General features: G+C 33.3%; 1 long non-coding RNA gene across 2 annotated transcripts; it reads left to right on the forward strand.

Annotated features, from left to right (window-relative positions):
- Positions 1-4,133: 4,133 nt before the first annotated feature.
- Positions 4,134-11,633, forward strand: LOC111558510. Of its 2 annotated transcripts, none has more exons than XR_006592212.1 (4): positions 4,134-4,227; positions 5,796-5,872; positions 7,161-7,265; positions 11,344-11,633. It is a non-coding gene; the product is annotated as an uncharacterized LOC111558510 (long non-coding RNA). The 2 variants fall into 2 exon arrangements; XR_002739431.2 differs by having other exon boundaries at positions 4,163-4,290.
- Positions 11,634-12,241: the final 608 nt, after the last annotated feature.

The raw sequence follows: 12,241 nt of genomic DNA on the forward strand, positions 1-12,241 counted from the left end.
GAGGTGCCACTCTATGGGCAGTGCTGAATTCAATGGGATCAGATATATTGTTTGGAAAAATAAATAAATAAGAAAGAAAAAGTAGGTGTTAAAACACCAGGTTAAGCCTATTCTCCTTAGTTTTGCTAGATCTGGGGATTCAAAACTACAAAATAACCAGTGACAAAATATAGAAATATATTCCCTAAGTCAAATAAAGAGGTAGAATAGACTGACATTATGTTTTGCACCTGACAGGCAACCAAGAAATATCAGTTGAAGGAATGAATGATGATTAAAAATCTCTTGTATTTAAAATAGTCAAAAGATACCAGGGTAATCTCAAAATCATATTCCAGAGATATCAGGATTCCTGGGATTATAAGTGTAAGACTACAGTGACAGGAGGCAAAATTCCCATGCTGCTGACAAATCAGTTGAAGATATTCCCTCATCTCATTTTAAGGTTATTTTTAATTTTACTAAGTTCAGTTTCCATAAAATTTAGCAACAGTATTATACATTGCCTTGGCACATTCTAACTGAACCCCAGTTCCATCATTTTTAATGATACCTAAATTCTGTGGGAATATATTTGTTAGTTTTTTGGCGTACTTATTTCTTTACTGTATCATGAAGATGAAATCATTTATCTTGCCTACCTCACAAAATTCTTATGAGAATCATATGATGTATCATGTTTACAAGTCTATGGTAAACTGAATTTTATTATTTTGTACATTATTAAAAACTCGTATAATAGAAGTCACACAGGTATGCATATGCAAATGTCTATTTACAAAATATACAGAAATGTACATATTTAAAAGATATATACAATCAAATGTTACAACAAACATACATTGTATATCTCTACCTTTTAAATTAAAATTTGTAAGTCAAAAATTAATTTAAAAAATGAAATGCTTTATATTTTTATTATAAATAAGTATAATTTAGAATATTTGCTTCAAGGTAAAGAGATACAGTAGTGTATATGAATGGTGGACTTTTTAAATGTGTTCTCTTTAGAGCTATGTTTTCTTTTTTTATACTGCTGAGTTTTATGATGATAAAAATAATGACATTAAAACTTTTGTCAGAAATAAATATGTATTTGTTAGATTGTTATTTAATGTTATGATATATGCTAGATAAATTTTGTGCCATTTGGACTTTACGGATTTCTTAATTCTCGGGGATGTTTTTTTTTTTTTAATTTTTTTTTAATGTTTTTTATTTATTTTTGGGACAGAGAGAGACAGAGCATGAACGGGTGAGGGGCAGAGAGAGAGGGAGACACAGAATCGGAAGCAGGCTCCAGGCTCTGAGCCATCAGCCCAGAGCCCGACGCGGGGCTCGAACTCACGGACCGCGAGATCGTGACCTGGCTGAAGTCGGACGCTTAACCGACTGCGCCACCCAGGCGCCCCTCTCGGGGATGTTTGAAGATGTAATTAGAAACCCTGGGATGGGTTTATGTAACCATGTTACATCCAGGTAACAAATGGGAATCTGATATATGCAGATTTATCTGAGGGGCTGAGGTGTCATACGTTAAGGACTAAAAAAAAATAAGATACCAAAATAAACTTACATAAATGAGGGGGTTTTCTAGCATTTAGACAAGCCATAACTTCAGAGACTAGATATTAAGAACAGAGGCAGGTGAGCAATAGAATCACTTGAGTGCAAGATGCCAAGAGCAGTGGATATAATTCTGTAGCATCTCTGATCATGAGTTGTGTGGAAAGCAGGTCTAAATATAAAATTCTTTATAATTGAGTGGCATTCTAACATTTTGTAATATTATATTAACATGACAAAATTATACTTAACAGAAAGTAACCAGAAGTATGCAACAGTTCTGGAATTAAATGAATTATATTACAAGTACATATGTATTTTATTTAGTAACTTAGAAAAGGTATCCATAGGATATATTCAAAATGCTTAACAATGATCATGTGAAAAGAAATTTGTTTTTTAAATATTATGTAGGAATATATTTTGCCTAAATTCTTTCCCTGCAGTGTTACATAAAACAATTTCTAAGACTGTTTTCTTAGTTAAGTATGTTTATTAGTTTTTTTATTGGTATGTACCATATTACCACAAACTTAGCATCTTAAATCAAGTAACATATATTATCTTACAATTTCTGTGGATCAGGAGGAGTCTGGGTACAGCTTAACTGGTTCTTGTACAAAGTTGACAATCAATGTGTTATCCAGAACTGAGTTTCTCATGAATACTTGACCAGGGATGGATCCTTCTCTAAGTGTATTCAGGCTGTTAGCAGAATTATAGTTGTAGGATGAGATTGCTACATCCAGCTAGCTATTGTCTAGGGTATTTGAGCAATTAAACGCTTCCTGCAGCTCCTCACCATGTGGTGCCCACCCCCCCCCCCCAGGTCCTTTCACACCATGCCTGCTTACTTCTTCAAAGCCAGTGAAGGAGAAAGTTTTTAGCTTGAATCTGCTCTGAAATGGAATCTTATTGAAAAATGATGTAATCATGGGAGTAATCTTCCATGATGTTTGCCATATTCTTCAGGCTACAAACAAGTTACATTTCATGCCCACACTCCAGGACAGGGAATTATACAAAGACATGAGCGCCAGAAAGCAAGATCATTTAGGAGTCTTTTTAGGGTTTGTCCATCACAGTTGTGAACTATCAAGTGATACAATTTGACTCTTCTTATTTCACTTACTTTATTGTGGTCGATCTGAATTGCTGATTAAATAAACTTTTATATTTCAATTAAAGTACAAAGCCCTAAAAGAAGCACCATCAGCCATTTAAAATGTGGAAGTCCTAGGAAAATGCAAATATACTTTATACCATCCAAACAAGATAGATTTTCAAAATGAAAATGAAGACAGGGTTGTTCTGAAAAATTTTTAGGGCAAAATTTTGACTTACAACAACTAACTGTTTAATAAGATAATTGCATTCTAATAAATGTTCATACAGAAAGCAAATATTCTATTTACATTTTAGGGTTCCCATGTGACTTGATTTCAATCTACTGAAAAAAAAGAACTTTTAAAAAAAGTTACTTACTTTTGTACTATAAAAAAAGACCTTATTTTAGGTCTAGAGTAAAAGGGATCCATAAGTCTTTAAAAATAATTATCTTTGCCTTTAATTTCTAGATTGGGTTTTAAATGCCATCTACTTTGTACAAATTAATAAGAAAGAATAGTGTTTTTTAAAGTTAATCTCACTGTATTATTCCATTAAGGAATTTAAAAGAAAATAATAATATTTGAAACAAGCCTTATATTTTTAAAAGTTCTAAGAGTATCTTTATATAAACATTTTGTTGAACTATATAAAATGGCTAACTTTACAGTACAAAAACCACTAATTTTATATAGTTAAACTAATATCATGTTCATATATGTGTATGTATATAAATATATGCATATATAATATGTATATATGTTTGTTTAAATTAGGTCAACTGCGTAATGACTTCACAAATGATATAAAATAGAAGGATAAATAGATACACGTTCCTTATTACTTTGTGAAAATACAGTGTATGTGTATGTGTGCTTTCCTTGTGTCTTTTTCTTTTTTATGAAAAAAAATGTATCCAGAAAAAGATACTTCTAAAATTCTTTATTTTAGTAACATAGTTCATCTACTCTCTTTTAATTTAAATTTATCATGGTAATTAGAAGTCTTTTCAGGCTCTGGATATCCTAATTAGTGGCAATCACAGATGTAATATACTTCTAGTAGCAATAAGAAAAATTAAATTGAATGACAAATATCACCCTAGTTACTAACACCACCTCCAATCATGCCTAACTAGGAGCAAGAGAAAGGGCAGACAGAATTAAGAAAATGAATCAGGCTTTATGGCAGCTGCTGTCTCTTCAAGTGCTCATGTACAAAATAAAAGCGCACAAAATACCAGTGGGAGGGGATAAAAAGATTTTCTCATGAGATTCTCTCTTCTTACTTTGAAGTTCCTCATGATATGGAAGATAGGATGAACTACAGAGGACATCAGATAGCCTCCTTTTTGTTCTAGGAGCTCTGAGACTTATCTAGTCATTAAGGGGCAAAAATATATCTTTGAAAGTCAAGCATTATTTGGGAAAGTTAGAATTTTACTCATGTCATAAACATGCCATGGACTGATTATTGAAACTCCATGAGTTCTGACTTCCTAATCATGACAATTCCTGTATGACAGAAATATGTATACAAAACACTTGGCATAAGGTAAGCACCCTGAAACAGAACTATCAATAATATGAGGACTGCATTTTCTTCTTAAATTTTCAGGTGAGCTTATTAAAAAGTAAATCTTTCCTCTATAGTTCTTATTGTTCCCACCAGGTCCAAATATTCTGAGAGTCATAATTCCAAAATAGCAGTTGGCTTGCAGCTTTAGAATTCTATGGAAATCTTTATTCTTCATTTGTTTGTTTTTATGTACATTTCACAGCCTCACTTCCAGTGATTCCTATATTAAAGATGAAACTCAGGAATCATTGTCGTTTAAAAATATTTCCCAGGTTATTCCAATGTGCCTCCATATTTTGAACCTACTGCTCTGACACCTACTGTGTGTTTATACCTCATGTATATGCTGATAAGCATGTGTTTCTTATCAGATTCACCAGAATGAATTCTAATTGTCCCACTCCATGCACATATGGTGGCAAGTAGATGTGTCCTTCTCTTTGTGAACAATCATCATCTATCACTGATGTCTTTCTAAACATTTGCCCCAAATCTACCAATATCTTACTTCAGCCACAGAGTTAACTAGCATGCATTATATCAATTTTGTCACTGCACACTTTGGTGAATGGCAAGAAAACTGGCAGAATCTCTAACTGAAGATAAAAAAATATATGAATATATGTAAAAATATTCCGAGTGTAAGTGTAAGTGTAATGTGCACGTGAAAAGAAGATGCTGAAAAAGAAAATTGGGAGAACAAATTCTAGTGGATTAGCCCTAAAAGATTTAGCATAAACAAAAGACATGACTCCTGACATTAGGAAAAACCAAATGTAAATAGGTTTACAATTGAAGGTACTTCATATTATTTTCGAAAATAATAATCATCATAAATCTTTCAGGGTATCTCTAGAGTCTCATGTTAGTCCAGAGAAGAGTATGAGCAATCATTGACACACCATTTCATTTGTCTTTGCCATGTTTCTCTAAAAATTGAGCAATTGGTGTCACCTATATAATTGGATGCTACCAATTTGGCAAGCAATCTCTAAGCACCACAGACTGTTTAAAAACTGATCAAAATTAAAACATGATGGCTATATCTGATAAACCTGTACATATTTACCTTTAATCTTTTCCCTCTTTTTTTTTGAGTAAGTGGTATGTTATGTTGATTTTTTTCCTTAGATGTATATCTGAATCTTGAAATCAGGCAAATATATAGACATTCAAAATTCACGCCTAATTCATAAACAATTAGACATTGTTTCTAATTATCACTACAGTCTTCATTATACTAATTCTTTATCTTCACATGTACTCCTATGCATTACAAAATGATCTCTGTTAGCATACTGGCATCTGTTTAAAGACTTCAGTGCAATTTCCATATCAAGTAGGCATTTATCTTTAACTTGCTTTTAATCTGGATAGTTTTTCCCTCTGAAATACTAAAATACACTAAAATAAAAATTAAGACATTTAATAAAAGAAAAATATAAATTATTCAGAAATGCAACACAAAACATTTTACTTAGTGACTAACCTATGAAATATGTGATAAAAATTAAAAATGAGTAAGATATAATGTCTTTCCTAAGGAAAATTGAAATTTACTGAGAGCATGAACTATTCACAAATAACAAGAATACAAGACGGAATGCATTCTGCAGAGGAGGTACGTGCATAGCAATAAGAAAACACTGAAGATTGAGAATGTGAATTTGGTAGGTAAGATGGGAAAGGAGAATAAAAAGCAGGCAAATGTTAAACGTGGCTCTAAAGCTTAGCCTCGAAAGGAGGGTTAGATATTTTCCAGGGAAGAGAGCTGCTGGAGATGAAACTGAGTCAGATGAGGTCAGATTAGAGGGAATAATATTGACTCTTCTTCTGTAATCAATGGGGAATTCTTTAAGATGTTTAAATAGAAATGTGGAACATTACTTTGGCAGTAATATTTGCAACTCGCTGCACACATGGAAGATTAGGGAGGAGAGAGAAACTAGATTTTAAATTTATTATTTGAGTTCAGATAAGAAAAAAATAAACACTTGGATTTGCATAATGGGGATAGGAAGCATGGAATGAGGATGAAAAAAACTTGAAAAAAGGCAGAGCATTCAGTGGTGTTCAAGATATAGAGAATGAAGTAAGACAAAGTATAAAGATGTCTTCACATTGCTTAGGCCCCAAACCTGGGCTTGCTCAGTGGCCACGTTCCTGCCTAAGACATTAACAGATAGGCAGAAGGGCACAGTTTAAACTGAACTTCAAGGAAAAGATGATTTAGATTTTGGATATGTTGGATCATTAAAGCATCTAGGACATCTTTATGGATATGTTCAATAGGTACTGAAATATAATGGTAGGAATATTGGAAAATAATTAAGACTATAGAGTACAATCATGAATAATTTAAACAATGGTAATAATGGTAAATAATTATGAAATTTATTCTGATCCAGAATTGACCTGAGTTAAAGACAGAATGACAGTGAAATATTAAACTTTTTCTTAAACAGAAAGCCTTTAACTTGGCCCACACTTGAGCTCACATATTCTATGTTTTTTAAAAAGAATAGTTCCTCGGATTGCCGAGGAATGGCTTCTGATATTAAAAGAAGCAAGTTGGCCAAAGGAATATTTATTTCATTTCCTTGTTTTGGTCAATGGCTATATTTAAACACACACATACTGCAAAGACACAGGCGGTAAAAGAAGCAATTACACATCAAAGCGAGTGAGAATCATTGAGAGAAACTAAATGTGAAGACTACTGGAAAAAATAAGATCCAGGGCAAAAGTGAGACTTAAAGGCTTTGTAGGGATCTTCATGGTATTGTTATTATCTGAAACGTGGATACAATTTCTCATGCACATCAGCATCCCCTCTGACCTCATCTTCCCATTTCTCTTTTGATCACTATGGCCAAACTATCTGCCTCCACTCTGCTTCTCACAAAAAGCAGTCACGTTCCTGCACCAGGGATTTTTCACTGGCCTTCTCTCTGCCTGAATATTTTCCCCTGCATGGATCATTCCAAGTCTTTCAGCAAATGCCACCTTCTTAGGTAAGTCAGTTAATTTAAAATTGCAAAGCCAATGCCCATAGCAATCTCCTTGCTTTTATTCTCTTTACTCTTCTCTAACATACTATAAAATTGACTTAATTTGATTTTACTTTTTACTAATTTTCTTTCTTCTCATACTGGAACAGAGGATTTCTTTCACTTGATGCATCTCCAAAACTTAGGGCAATATCTGTTACATAGCAAGGCTCAATAAATAATTATGAAGCTACAGAATTTTTTTAAATGTGGACATTTGAAAGCAATCTGGTGGTATTTAATGAAATGTCATTTACTACTTTGAATTAGCTGGCCTCATCCAAAGCCAGAAGAAAGTGCAGTTTTGTATTCTATATGGACATGTTCTTCAGGCCACTGCTTATTTTAATAGAGTTAATCAAACCTTAATAAGGCAGCTAGTACAATGGATGGCAAGCCACCTATTGCATCTTCTCTGAAAACTATCTATTGGTATAATCCCTTGGTAGTGGCTGCTTGGATATATGTTGTATTTACTTGAAGTCAGGTTCATGTTAAGCTTCATGCAAGCAAAATGATCCTGCAAGAGAATAAGCAGTCACTGAAGAAATGAAGAGAAATGAGAAAAACACAGTTTACGTAGCTCACTATACTCCTGTCACACTGGTTTCCTCTCAGTCCTAGAAACTGTTAAATTCTTCCCCTCTCAGAGCCTTTATTGTTATCATACAGGAAGATTTGCCCTTCAAGTCTCCTTATGCTTGACTCTCTCCTCACCTTGCATGTTTCTGCATGTAAGACATAAATATAGCCTTTCCCAGGGAGGCTTTTCTCTAAACACTGTCAGGGCCTTGCCCTTTGGTTTTCTTCATCAAAACCCCTAATATTTATTTCTTGGCATTGATGGCAATTTTTATTTATTTAAAGCATTTATTTCTTTAAATGATTTTCTCTTTTCCTTACTAGAATGTGCTTTCAATAATAACAGAGTCACCAGGTGTCATCTTCTCTATCACAGAGCTATCAAATAGTACAGTATGTGGTACATCTGTATATCAGTTTAATAAATATTGGGCAATTAATAATTAACGGAATGGCATAAAATGAAACATTGAGATTAAGCTTCTGAGTATGGGCTACTTTTGCTTTTATACTTATAATCTCAAACTGACTGAAGTTTTAAATGGTTTTAGAAGAGTCATTCTTCTAGGTGTATGGGGAAGGAAACACATTAGATATATTAAAATAATTATTGGGTTCACAAAAAATGCTTATCTGAACATTCCAGATTTAAGTCACTATTCAGCACACATTACTGGTAAATACCATATTTCTGTGCTTGACCTTATAAATACAATGAACAACACTTCCAGGGAGACACTGCTTTCACTGATTCAAATCCAAGGCTATCCAAGACCTGATATACCTTGAGTATTCAAGGTATGTCAATGAAAATATCAATAGAAAAATAAAATCAAGAATCAAATATAATCCCTGATGGATTTCTTCCAATTACAGCTTATTTCTGACTCACAGAAATTCTTTCTCCATTTATAGGCAAGTTTTGTCTTCACTTTATGGGATTTTGGGGCAAAAGTTCTGAAATTTTTGCACCTAAAGATGAAATATGGTTTGTCTTTAAACACAGTTGAAATAACCAAAAGTAAACAATAACAACAAAAAAAGAAAAAATTAATACCACACAGTTTCTTCTTGCATTCAGATGACTTCCAATAGAATGGAGAATGATTTCCTTGAGATATTTCATTCATCCATTTATCACTTCATTTGTTCATTCCATATATATGTGTGTGTGTGTGTGTGTGTGTGTGTGTGTGTGTGTGTGTATAAATATATATGCATATATAAATATATGCTTTCTTAATATATTCTTTGTACCACATGCTGAACTATGATGAGAAACAGATAAAGATAAAGGTAATTATTTTTCTTCAGCAATAAATTAAGAATGTGGTGAGGGGTTTTAAATTGTTTATGGACGGAGAAGGAGAGAGACTGAACTAGGAACACCTATAACTGAGATATCAAAACTGCACTGTTTTAGAGTGCTTGAAAAGAGAATTTAATAATACGGATCCTGTCTATTAAAAATGTTTATATTTTATTCATCATTGATTTTATGCATTACTTTTGTTCTTTTTCAAATATTTCCCTAAAACATCACTATTTTTTTTGAGGGAAAGAGAGAAAGAGTGCAGGCAGAGGAGGGATGGTAAGAAAGAAAGAGAATTCCAAGTTGGCTTCAAGCTCAGCATGGGGCCAGACACAAGGCTCCATCATATGACATTATGTCCTAAGCCAAAAATCAAGAGTCAGGCACCTAACTGACTGAGACACCCAGGTGCCCAGGCAACCCTAAAACATCATTATCTTAATTGATATTATTGTGTGTGTGTGTGTTTGTGTGTGTGTATTCTCTTAAATTTTGTAATACAATTGCCTCATTCATCTCACTTTAGTACAAGGAAGGAAGGACGGAAGGAAGGGAGGGAAGGAGGGAGGGATACAAAGAGGGAAGGAGAAAGAAAATGTTAAGATGAAATAATATAAGGATAGCAGTTGTAGTGGGTTGAATTGTGTCCCCACAATCATCCCAGAAACTGTGAATATATATGATCCTATTTAGAAAAAGTTTTTGCTGATATAATTAGGTTAATAACCATGAAATGAGATCCTCTTGGATTATCCATGTAGGCCCTAAATCCAATGGTAAGTGTCCTTACAGCAGATACACAGATGGGCAGCACCTAGAGACAGAGGAGAACGCCATGTAGAAATTGAGGTACAGGAGTTATATAATACATGGAACCACCAGAAATTGGAAGAGGCAAGGAAGGGCTCCCTAGAGCCTTTGGAGGGATTGTGAAACTCCAGAATTGTGGGAGTACAAATGTTTCTCATTTCTAAGCCACCAAGTTTGTTGATAATTTGTTACAGAAGCTCTAGGAAACAAATTCAGTGGTGAAAAATGCACCAGGCACTATAAGACCATAGAGCAGGAAGTAATCAATTCTATTGAGAGAGTCAAGAAATACAAAGTAGTTATGGGGGTGCCTGCTTGGCTTAGTTGGTAAAGCATGCAACTCTTGATCTTGGGATTATGCGTTTGAGCCCAATGCTGGGTGTTGAGATTACTTAAAAATAAAATCTTTCTAGGGGAACCTGGGTGGCTCAGTTGGTTGAGCATCTGACTTTGGCTCAGGTTATGATCTGGTTGTGAGTTCAAGCTCCATGTCATGCTCTGTGCTGACAGCTCAGAGCCTGGAGCCTGCTTCAGATTCTGTGTTTCCTCTCTCTCTGCCCCTCCCATGCTCACGCTCTGTTTCTCTTTCTCTCTCTCTCAAAAATAAATATTAAAAAATACATTTAAAAAATAAGTAAAAATATTCTCAAAAAAAGAGACATATATAGCAGTTATAAAAATAGAGCTACCAAAATGTATCTTTAGGCTTATTATCACTTGAATAGTTGTATATAATAAGTGGGGGCAGTATACAGGGAATTCCAGGAAAAGGGAACACCAAGATTTGAAAAAAAGAATTGTTTAGGCCATGGTTGTATACACAACCATGGGCTTATTTGTTAAAAATGAGTTTGGAGAGAGTTTATTAATAATATATAAGTATAATAACCTGTATTTCATGTTATACAAGTTTATGACATTTGGAGTTCATAAGTCTGGTTGAAATTTTTGTCTTACATAGTATATAATTAAAGTATTATATATTGAGTTTCTTCTCAGTAAGAAAAATGAGAAGATACTAAGCATTCACTTATATTTCAAACATATTAATGATACAATATGATTAAAAACCGATGGAATCCCCAAAGGACCAAATATTATTATTAGCAATATTCAGAATAGATTTGACACCACATGTTTTATTCTCAACATTACACAATTATACATTCAATTATCATATGGCCAGTGTGTGTGTGTACATGTATACATATGCACATATGTATATACATGTATATATATTGCTATTGAGGCATTTCTAATATGCTGTCTTTTTTGTCTAAGTTCTGCTCTTTGATATTTTTGATAGATTGAGGTTTTCTGTTTTGTTTGTTTAATTAGGTAAAGTCATGGAAAATGAAGAATGGATTAAGCATGGTGCTTGCTGAAAGCAAATGTGTTTTTAGCTGTTATGAAGCAAAATGAGATCTATAAATACCAGTAATCTATAGAAGGTATACCACTAGAAAATGTTTGCTTTTGTGTTGTTATTTCTTTATTAATGGTAAAAATAATACAGGGATGACAAATGCCTTTCATTTTGAAAAATATATATAATTAAAACCTGAAACTTTGTAGAACTTCATTTATTTCAGACATGAGTTTCCCAGAAGGATTTCAGGTTCTCAGAAAACTCGGACCTAGGGAGCATATTCCAAGAATAGCTGTTACATCTGTAGAACAATCTGCTAATGAATTTTAACTTCTATCTTGAAATTAATATATACCTAAATTGGACTGATTTCAAATTAGTGCATACAAAGATATAATATATACTTCCTATCAATTTTTCCCCAGTGATTCCTTTTCTGTCATGTATTCTTTAGTTATTTCATATTTCTGCTTTTTTGTTTTCTCTAACTAGGTTGCATTGTATTATGCCAGGGCAATTATCAAAAATGAAAACTACCTAGCAAGTCTTCCCTTTAGGATGAAAAACAAACAAAAACTAAAAAATGCTGTCAGGAAACCAAGACTTTAGGTAGCAATATTTCCACAACATTTGAAGTGGCTTAACAGTGCACCACGTGGTAATGGAAAGAAAAAAAAAAAGAATCAAAGTTTTTTCACAGTGTAAGTTCTAAGCAGATGAGGGTACAAGAACAAATGCAATAGGAACTTAAAAACACGTGTTGATAATATTAAATTGGTGTCTAAGGCTGAGACTCCTTTAATTGTGAGCTTATGAAAACTGTAAAAATATTTAAGCCTACTTATTCTGAGCTAAACTAACATATAT

This window comes from Felis catus, chromosome F2, assembly GCF_018350175.1.
Source record: "Felis catus isolate Fca126 chromosome F2, F.catus_Fca126_mat1.0, whole genome shotgun sequence".
Lineage (NCBI taxonomy): Eukaryota > Metazoa > Chordata > Mammalia > Carnivora > Felidae > Felis > Felis catus.